The following is an 11,545-nucleotide window of genomic DNA, read 5'->3' on the forward strand; positions in this document are numbered from 1 at the left end:
TCAATGCAGGATCTAGTTTACTTTACGTAAGGATTACTGGATAACATTAATCCGTCGAAACGCTCGCGATTCGTGTCAGTAACGCGTATAGTTTTTCATGAAATTTCGCTTGAAACGCATTATACGCCGAGGGTAAGAAACACCGAATGAGCGAGCGTTTAACTTCGATTCGTAGCCCAAAAGGGGATGCTCAAATCTCCTATTCCGGGTTCTCTCGTGCCAGGATTCATTTCTCGTTTTTAGTTGAATGTGCCGACCAGCCGTTCGGCCGGCCGGTCATTATCAGAGGCAGAACGCACATCCCCATGGAGCCGGATATTTTCGCTCGTTTTGTTATGAGCCGTGTTTTTTATCTTCAATTTCTTTTGTATTGTTTTATGCCCATTTTTTCGACGTTTTCGTCCACGAAGGTGGCCCTCGGAGTTGAAAAGCTCCGTCGCTCGGTCTCTGTATAGTTAGTTATACTTTTGGCCACTACCTCGAGGGCTCTCGCGCTGGGCACTTACGTATTACTATGGCCCTGCGATCAGCGCACCTCGCTCTTTATTTATGTCTATTTTTTTCTCTTTATTTCCATTTTACGAATCCTTCTTTTCGCATACAGCCCAAAAGTATACTGCACTCATTCTTCTGCACCGCGAAATCACCACTCCGAAAACAACCCGAACGCGTACGTACACGCGCACGTATTCGTATGTGTGGATGCGTGACTCCCGCGTTTAGCGCGAACGAGCGAAGAAACGATGACGCGTGAGCCGACATATGCAACTCGCGCGCCCACAGCCCCGGGCGAAAACTCATCGGGACCCCGCAAGGAGAGGAGACGCGACCAGGAGAAGCTCATCTCCCAGAACATATGGCCCTGACTGCCTGTACTCTCGCATTCGTCAAAGACCAAAAAGGAATGACGATAAAACGAGATTAAAAAAATGAAAAAAAAAAAAAAAAAAACAAAAAAACAAAAAGAACTGAAAACAGGCCACAAACTCTCGGCCCTCCCTCCGCCTCTTTGAATTTCGCTCTGCACATGAATTTTTCACCAAATCTCTCTCCGCAACGCGATCCTTTTGCTCCACTTTATTTCTCTCCCTCTCGATCTCACTTTTTTTCCTTACCTTTCAGACTTGACCACATTATTATACGGGCTCATGTCCGGCCCGAAAGCCCGCCCAAGATTCTTCAGACTTACCGACACCTCAATGCGATAGAAAATTGTTGTATTTTCACTCGGATTTTCTGCAAACTTGTGATCGAATTGATTTAAGTAATAATTTTGGTTATATTTTCTGGCACTTGAATTCTCGCAGGCTTGATTAAAGAGTGAATAAAATTGTAAAAAATATAATTGTGAGGATTTCTGGAAAATGTCATTGCTCCAAATCCACCTGAATAAATTCATACCGTCGTTCGTATAAATCGGTGTCCACGTGCCCTGAGGCACAATCCAGTGCTGAACGTTGGCAGCAGCCTCCCCGGCGATCCTGGCTCCGCAATTACGCGCTCATGCGTCCGCGACGATTAAAACGAACGTGAAAATATCTGGAGGAAACCAATCCTTCGAGTCCGTGGAGATTGGGGGAGAGTATTAAAAAGTTGATATTTGTGGATTTCATAGTCGGACGATTTCATAGAAAGCCCCGCATCTCATAGTCTCGTGGCTTTCGTAATATCTCATTTTGTCAGTCGCGAGCACACCGCGAAAGAGAGAAAGAGAGAAGAGGCTCGAAGTCGAGTTGGAAAAGCAGCTATAGCTCGTATTATCCATCGAAGTAGAACGAGATGAGAGATCTCGCGAGGTGCAAGTGGTAATAATTTATCCTCCGGAGCGATGGTGTTTCTGGCATTTGCGTGCGTGCCTCGCCAGTCGAAGAAAAATAACGCACATATAAATATGCATTTGGATATTCATGCCTCGACCTTGAAACAGGAAGAGAGAATGCGAGATCAAACGAATAAAAGACAGAAGCCAATAGCGAAGGGCGTATGTATTGCCTCCTAGAACAGGTGCAGCTAACGAGGCGATCGTTTCACACTTTTTTATCTTTCCTCTCCATTTCCTCTTCCCGTATGATGGTCCATTTCTCAAAAACACTTCCAAAATATTATTCATTTTATTCTGGAAATTGAAAAATGCAAAATTGCAGAGAGAGAGAGAGAGAGAGAAGGAGTTGAATCGATATTGGACGATTAATGGTCGAGGTTAATGGCAAGCCGTAACGCTGTGCGATTGCTGCGAGTTGGTGGCGTTGCGGTAGTAGCGGTGGCGATGGCGTTAGAATATTGCTTTTAAATTCGATATTGCCAGGAGCAACAAAATCATGTATCCACATGCGGTATGGCGTACGATATACGTGGCGAGAGAGACTTCCGGTCTGTGGGTAATCACGCGCCCTCCGCAAGCATCTATATATCCATGCACGTGTATATCGAGAGCGTTATTGAACTCGCGTGTAATTTAGATCGTTCGTTTTATAACATTACATGCCATCAAGCAATCACCACATCGGAGCGCTATTTGCAAACGAGAAAACTGGTGTAAATTACGAGAAAAATCCAATCTCACAGCGTTCGATAGAATGGAAAAAATATGCCTGTTTTCATGTTAATTAACGATTCAATTATTTGCCCTGATATTCCAGTAATTAAATCGCTGAATTTCTTCGCGATTTCGTACCATCGATTAGCAAAGGTTAACCATTAAGAAAATTGTTATTTTAACTTTGCGATCACTGATTATTACATTCTTCTCGTGTCTAACGTTCATAATTAACGGTATTTACGAGCACAGAATCGCACTTTGAATTAAGATTAGTTGGAAGAACTGTTGAGGCTAGTTGCGGCCTTAACAAATCACTCGATCGAGGCCCCGTTATCATCGACATTCGTAAATGTGTGTAGAAATCCATTATTTCATCACTCGCGACGAAGCGTCGAGCACTTTCGTCAGCAATTTTATTCCCCGTATCCGCACCTCGGAATATCCCGCAATATTATTCGTAAAAAAATGCTATGTTGGAACATCAATGGGCCGCGTAATCCACAATGCCCAATGCCAAAGGCTTTTATACTCGCCTATCATGCAAGTTGACTCGGCGGAGATCTTATTAGTATCCAAAAATAAGCTTTGGCACGGCTAATCTTCTATAAATGTTGGAATATCTATAACGATTGTGAATTGCGGATATAAACGAGTATTTAAATCATTATAAAAAGGTTTATGTGTGCAGGCGCATGGAGCATGGTTACGCACATATCGGGCCAGTATAAATAGCGAATAAGATGAAAAAGCGAGAAGGCGTTCGCGGTGCGGCGAGTGTATAGGCGCGCGCGTAGAAGCGAGCCAGCGGAGCAAGAGACACGAAGCGTGTATACGTCGAAAGGGAGGAATTGTGGGGAGAATAAACGGATCTTCAGTGGGTATTATATACCTGTCCTTCTGGCAGAGTGGCCGTTATACGGCGGTGCTCGTCGGTTCGCTTGAAAATTATTATCTCTACCTCGTATTTAGCGAACGAAAATGGCGATCGAAATGCGTCTTGTCCACATGCATATAAATATATAGGCGCTCGCGCGCGGGCGCGCGTATGTGCAGCAAACTCAAACTGCATACCCGCACGCACACGGGCGCACATTTCAGACAGTCGTAATGCATTTGCACCGGCACTATAACCATCGACGGTGCCCCAAGTGGGCGGAATATTCGCCAACGAGGCATACGGGCAAGGGGAATGGGAGAGAACGAGAGGAGAGCGGAGACAAGGAGAGTCGCGACTGCAACCGCGAGAGATGCACCTCTTTGGGACGACGACGAGAACTACGACGACGATCCGGACTCCGAGATCTTATCGGGGTGACGCACTGCGTACGCACCTGATACCGGATTGTGCGTATTCCTCTTCTCCTCTTCGCTTCTCTCTCTCTTTCTCTCTCTCTCTCTCTGTTTCTCTCGTTCGTCGTCGCTCATCTTACCTAGAATGCAGCGGAGCTCATACCGCTGCAGCTTTTCCGATTAAACTTGGAAAAAACGTCCTCGCGCATCGTCACGCATTTTCATCGTCGTGATCGCAATCGACGAATTTATGGGAGTGCGATTTTCGACGGATCGGCCGGACTCGGTTACAGAAAAAAAAAAATTGCATCGCGCCTTTGTCGTCTCTCGCCCTCCCGCCGACTCGTCGTGCTATATTTCGCACTGCGAGCTTATTTTAGAAAGGCAACTACTGCGACCGGAACAGAGTGACAAAAGTGGGGAGGCTCTTCATAGAGAAAAACACTCGCACGCGGAGATAAAAGTTTGAACAACACTCTTCCTCTGGGTTTCATGATTCATATAAAAGTGAGTACATGCGTATAAACCGTAAAATGTTGATACGAACACCTGAAGCAGCAACTCGTGCAGCATCTTTCTCCCACCTTTCCCCAACCCGCTCAATCTCCTCTCCATCTCTCTTCTGGCTTAACGAGAGTGTGACTCACGAAGAGTTAAATGAACGAGATAGGCATGAAGTCGTCGAATGCGAGCGGAAAAGAGGAAGAAAAAGAGAGAGAGAGAGCGAGAGGGACGTAGGTGCGCGAGAAATAGGACGGCGGTGATTGCGCTGTGACTAATTAAACGTAAAGTATTGCCTCCAAAAATAACACCGAAGCCTCAATCGTATCAATCGTCGTTACGAATGCGCGATTAAAATCAATTTAACAATCCAACACTAGCGGCAATAAAGAAACTGCTGTGAATCGGACTCTCTACCCCGGCTTTACCGTCCCAAAATAATCCACCAATAAATCAAATTCGCAATTTCATTAAAACCGAAGAAACATTCTTAACGTACATATGGAATCCCGCACGATCAGAACGCGCAGTGCGAATCGAGTTGCCGAGCTCCGGGCGAGCGGATCCGCGTCTCCGCAACCGTCCGCAGTCTCGCGCTTGCATTAGGATAATTGTAAAACGAGCCGTAATATAGAAGCGTCAAAATAAGGGGAAATCGATTTTTCTCGTACACCGCAAAACCGGCAGAGCAGCATCCACCGCCGAGAGGGGAGAGGGGGCATTAAAAAGTGAATTTGCGCGTGCGGCTTTCGTGTGTCTATGTGCGAAGGTTAAAGAAGGAGAAAAGGAAGTTCGTATAGTACACCGCGGGAGGAGCGTGCCAATTCCGGTAATTACGAACCGCAGCGTACACTCGCCGTCGCGCCACCGCCGCCGCCGCGAGACCGCACTGAATAAGCCCGTACTACACCGGGAGCAACAGGTATATTATGTACATATAATACCTTATTATATATCGTCTACATACATACGCTTCGCCTGCTATGTGTGTATAAAGGCCGATGATACACATGGATATTCATGTATCAGAGCAGCCAGGCAGCCTTTTACAGCCGTTCACCCTCGCACATTGCACATACAGACACCGTATTACGATCTCGCACCGGATAAGTTAATGCTTATATTCCCGAGAGCCGATACTTTCACGATCGTTAAAAAAAATTGAAAAAACTAAAAAAATAAACTACTCAAATAAGAAGACAAAAAGTTGGGCTCCCGAGCAGCGAACAGGCTTCCAGTGAAATACTTACAACCGCGACTCTCCGCCGCGGCCGCGGCGCGACCAATCATAAAAACTGCAGATTATCCATTTTCTCTCTGTCAGTGAATATTTCGCTCTCGGACCTCAACTTCGAAAATGAATAACCGACGGTTTCAGGGAAGGCGAGGGGGGGAATATTGTTTTAAGTACTGTGCGAAGGCGCTCGTGAGAATGTTCGATTAACACTGTTTTTGTTGGTGTGTTTTTACTCGGATATTTATTTGAGAATTTTCGAGTAGAAACTGCGCGCGTTCGGATTTTTTTGTAGGTTCACTTAGACTCATCGGGGCATGCCGAAGAAGCTTTTTTCTCCTTGGAGCCTCCGCGCATTATTGGGGGAACGGAAATGATCGATGAACTTCTAAATTGATGATAACGATCGTAAGTGTTTTTTTTTTCTTCAAATTCGAACACGGAAGCGCAACTCCGAAACGAAGTTGAGCATGGAAGCACGAAGGGGGAAATAAGCGTTAGAAATTGCTGATTATCCGTCAAAGATCGGTATTGTTTCGTAACGAGGCTTAAACACGCTTCGCACCGCTTTGAATATCGGAGATCGAAGATCGATACACCCGGATTATCATCCGGCCGGCTCGATCTTATCCCCAACTATGGCCGGGCGCACGCTCGCACCACATAATATACGAGTATTAAAAAGCGCAGGGCCGCACGCCTTTTATTCCTCGCCGCGATGCTCCGCACATCGCGCGCGCGCGCGATATATTCGCAGCGATAAAACGAACAATGAGGCTTATCCGCTCGATCGGAATTGAGATATTAAATCTATTAGGAGAACTGTAATCTTGGTTGATGCGTAATTTAGCAAACGCTTTTTGCCCGCGGTTATTAATTCTATCGAATCGACATTGCTGCGGCACGTAATTAAGGCGAACGAACGTTCATAGAATTGGCGGGATCGAAGGCGACGCTTCCACAAGATTTTGAGATTCATTCGAAAGCCGCGCGATTTCTCGCAACGATTATTCCGTTTTTCAATTCCAATGCTCGTCAATCTCTGGTCTTTGCGATCGCGAACAACTTTGAAGATCGATGCAATATTAATACGACAACAATGACGATTTTGCTCTCCGTGACACGGAGACTCGGAATGTTGGTACACGCGTTCGCCGTGCCGAGCACATGCGCCCGCGATTCGTATAAATATATCCAGATGCCGGGGCTGCTCTGCTGTTCCAACTTGGAAGCAGCATCGACTCTCTCGATATATCGCATCGCGCGGCGAGAATGCCGATAGGAAAAGTCTCGGTTAAACTGAAGCGCACGCACACGCGAATCCCAAACGATCTTCGTGAGATCGAGAACAAAGTTTTGCAAGAGGCCGCATGGCGGATCAAACGAGGACGAGAACGCGCGGAAAATCTTTCAAGCAGGATTTGCGAAATAATGAAATAATGAAAATGGAGCTCGTCAAAACCTCGAATTGAGACGACTCGCTTTACTTTTTGTTTTCATAGCTTCACCAATTGTTGCGAATAACATGAAAATTCATAGAGTTTTTTCTTCGAGCGACATGTGCGAGCAACAGCAAAACGCGAGCCGTCACTCCGAGCAGACGATTGACGATCGTTCAGCCGCCAACGCCACCGCACAGCCGAGTGGCAGGTGCTTCACGATTTTGCATTATCTGCCTGCTCCGCGTATACCGCGCGTCGACGAAACAGTTGCTTCGTTCCGTCTTGCAGAAAACTCAAGTCAAAGAAAAATTGACGTGTGCAGCGGCAGTATACTCGCCATGCGGGCGTGCGTTTGGCACGTTGAAAAAAATGGTAAAATCGAAACATCGTGAAATCCACGAAGTGAGGATTCTTCTTGAGATAAATAAAGGAGAAAAATCTTCTGACCACGAATCTCCCTCTCAATAAAAATTTCTCATTTCCTGCGACAGGATTAACCGACAAAAATGAGAAGAAAGCTGGGGTTTTAGCAACGAAATCACCAGAGAAATTTCTCTCCGCGTGTCTCGTTGTTTTCGAGCATTAAAATGAAGGCGGCACAAGCACGAGTGAGAGTAAGAAAAGAGACGTTTTCATCCGAGAATGTCGAGAATAATGGTGCTCGTTAAGAGTTTGTTGCACGGGTCCAAATTTAGTGGGTATGAAGCGCGGGGAAAAGAGCATGCACGTCGTTGGCGAAGTGAAGCTGGCAATGAGCAGGTCCGCGCGCAACGGTGCCATTGAATCTTGACTCGTTAGAGTGTGAGAACGCGAGGTATCTCCATGTCCTTAATAGGGTGAGACAGCGTCAGCGGTGCGCAATTCTCTTTCGCGCGGATTCGCACATGTATAAATACACAAATGTGCGTGAAAGAGCGCGTGGCTCTCTCGCGCGTTCGTAAAGAGCAGGGGACGACGAAGTTTTCGCCCGATCTCTGGACCCGGGTCGAGGGACGTGCCGCGGGGCACTTTTGCCCATCGCCGGGGAATTGCTCGAGGTCCCGGTAAGAAACAAGGTTATGCGCGATTTTTCCGAACGACGGAAAAATCTCGGTTCATTACGCCTCGGTGATTGGAGCATTTGGCGGCTTCTCGATTAGCCTGTCGCTGTGCGATTGTTTCATGAAAAATGGACAAAGTCGCTCGTGAAACCACGAAGATTATTGCGCTCGCGACTTGCGCTCGGAGGCGACGCGCGAATAAGAAAACTCGAGTAAATTGGACGGCGATCCTCTCGCTCCCCCCACGAGACCGGACGACTCCCCTCGGCCAGCAAAACCGTTTAATTCTTAATCGAGCATATTTATTATTCCGAGTGACTAAAAAATTACGAGAATAACGATGCTCCACGCTGCGCTCGTAATTGTATGATTACCCGAACTTTCCTCGTGAGAATCAATTCCCCTGAAAAGCTGTTCGCCAACGAAACTTCGGACCGGCGAGTGCCCACAGTCTCTCCAAATTACACAATTCGACTCGCGGATAATGAATATTTTCAATTAATTTTCTCCTCCCAAGCCCCTTCGCCTGCACCTGATTCCTCTCTCTCTCTCCTCCATTGCGGTAATTAGTTAACGAGCTCATTCGATCATTTCAATTAATTAAGAGCAAACGACCTTCGTGATCTTCCAAAAATCAAAGCATTTTGTCTCACGGACACTCCTTAAATTGCCTCAAGCAATCCAACGAAACGAAAACGAAAACTAATAATATTAACGAACAATAACCGTACAATAAATATCAAACAAAAAACCATTCGTAGGCACCAAAATAGAAAAAAAAAACTTCCTTTTGATTATTTTTCAAGCTTTTGATCCCCCCTCGACCATTTTCCAATTTTTATACTCCAAAATCAAAGAAAAACTTTTTCTTATCAACGTTCAATATTTACCAAATTCCTTGGGATCGAGCCAACGTGAAATTGGCCCTGAAACGTTTCATTCGTTAATAGAACGATAAATTCACCATTATTTTTGTTTTGTATCCGTGTTCGGATTGATCTTCATCAAACTTTGAGGGGATTACTCCCGTGCTGTGGCATGCAGATGAACGCAGCACGATCCGTTGAATCCCGAAGCTATCACGTTACGTTGCCTCCACATTGGCCATGGGCATGTGTGAGTGTGTGCACGTATTCACAAGTAGAGGAGGCGATAAATAACGCAAAAACTCCGCCCAAAATATAAATTGAACGCTACCGGTGTGTGGTCCAGTGATCTTGGTGCGTTGTCGATGGGACGTATGCTGCGGGGAGAATGCATAAGGCAGGCGAGAAAAAAACAGAAATAAAATGAGATCCGGAGGAGGCACGCGGGTGCGTGCATCCTTCTCGCATTCTACGACTACATTATTCGGCTCAGAGTACACGCGGGGGGAAGGCTCTCCAGCGGGCGAGAGGCGTCGCCTCGCAAAGATTCACGAGGATATTAAAAAAACATCGAAGCTACCGATGAATTGAACCAAAAATAATGATAATGAAGGGGAAAAAATGGAGTCTGAGCCTTTGAATTCGGGCAGTGTACACTTCGGTCGTACAGGGTGCGTCCGGCTACGAAATTGGAGCGTGGGATTATTTCTGCAAAATGGGAAACAAAGTCGAGGATGAGTTAAAATCGTTTCTTTGGCCCTGACTCAAGGTCTTTCGATTGGGCGCGGATCGACATTTATTTTCCTCGTTCGAATATACTCCGTTTTATGATTTTTGACAATATCATTTTTGAGAATAAAAATTCGTTGTCCAGAAACAGGGATTTTTTGTAAACGAAGGAACTGGAGGATCCGATTGGCAAATGCAATCGCAAGAATTTGTCTGTCCTTCGGAAAGCGAGCCTGTGGGATTGCGAGCATATAGAATTAATCGTCGATTGAACAAACGAGCGTACACCTGCTCCTCGTTACGTCAGACTAGAGCACCGTGCATCGAAGCATCTTCAGCGAAAATCCATGTACCTGCACATATCGGGACACGCACGCAGGTATTAAGTCGCAAAGTTCCATCGACACTTTTCTAAATTACTACGTACGTACAGCGAGCAAATTTTCCGCGTCTGTATCGTTCCCTGGAAGAGAAGGTTGGCACGCACGCACGGGGATTCGTACACGGAGACCTCGATTTAAGCAACGGCGACGGGCTCCGCTCGGCACTCGCGATCAATCGGAGTTGCCACCGTCGATCTTTCGGCCTCAGATTCCCTGACGCGAACCTTGAGGCGAGTGCTTTTGCCACCGGAAGTTGATCCATCGTCGATCTTCAACGGCGAAAATTTAATCGACCGAACCCCCTTAAATCGGGGCCGCCGTGTACATTCATTCATATCGATATCCTCACACATTTACGCGACAAAAAACAGTCTCATCTGCATACAGGTCCCTTGGAACATCTCGCCGGGGCGTACGCTCCGAAGGAGGAACGAGTATCTCGACTTCCTTCATTCGCACGAGACGCACTTCGCTCCCCTTAATTACTAAGAGCGCTTATTAGTACTTAGGACTCTTGCGGGAGCGGCAGACATGCGTGGCAATACCTCGCCGGACTCCGAAAGCCTCAGCTTCGCTCTAATTCAAAATACACACACAATTTTCTGCACTCGCGCACCGCGTGCGTACCTGCGCGAAGGTGCGTGTGTCGGGCGAGATATACGCGCGCGAGTACGTTCTGTCGATAAGTGATTCGTATTAAGATCTCGCTGGGCGTGGAAATAAATTACACGCTGACTTGGAGCGTTCTCCGGGTAAACCCGGAGAACGCTCGCTGACTATGGATTACACAAATGTCGGACCGCGACGGAAGAGCTAAATAATGTACGCGCGCTCCCGCTCGCGTCTGTGTGCGTATCTCGCACGAGTGTAAGGGACGAGAATAATTACGAGAAAAGCATGAAAAATCGGAGCACCGCGATAAACTCTTTTTTGCTTTACGATATCCCCACGCAGTATATTATTCACTCGGTCCACAGTTTCGAGCGTATTACTATGGACACTCCCGACCCTCGCTACCGTACAGAACGCCCTCATTTATGCTTATCTTTAATTTTTCACAATCAATTCGTTCCAGCCGATATCTCCATGTATCACTACGCTTCGGTGCAGAATTTACTCGCGCGAATCCACACCTCGAATGAAGAAGCTTCTCAGCATCGACTTTCGTTCGCCCATTATCGATGCCCTTTCATTCATCAATTTATCGGCAGAATTCACTTTTATTTATGGACTCCGATGCCTCTCATTTGGGAGAATAAAACTCAATGAAAAATCCTCTTGATTTACAGCTCGGAGGGGAAAAAAACGGAGCGACTTCCTCGCCGATAAAAATAAACTCAAATTTATTCTTTACCACGATTTCTTTACTTACGATGAAAAACATTTATCAGAAAACATTCTTCCGTTTGCCGCTTAAATACAAAGTGCCGCTTTGCTGTTCAGTAGCTGCGATTACTTTGTAAGCTCAACGCGAATAATGGCTAGTGGAATAAACTATATAATGAGCTTGCGTAAAAACGG

Source organism: Venturia canescens, chromosome 10 (genome assembly GCF_019457755.1).
Source record: "Venturia canescens isolate UGA chromosome 10, ASM1945775v1, whole genome shotgun sequence".
Taxonomy (NCBI): Eukaryota; Metazoa; Arthropoda; class Insecta; order Hymenoptera; family Ichneumonidae; genus Venturia; species Venturia canescens.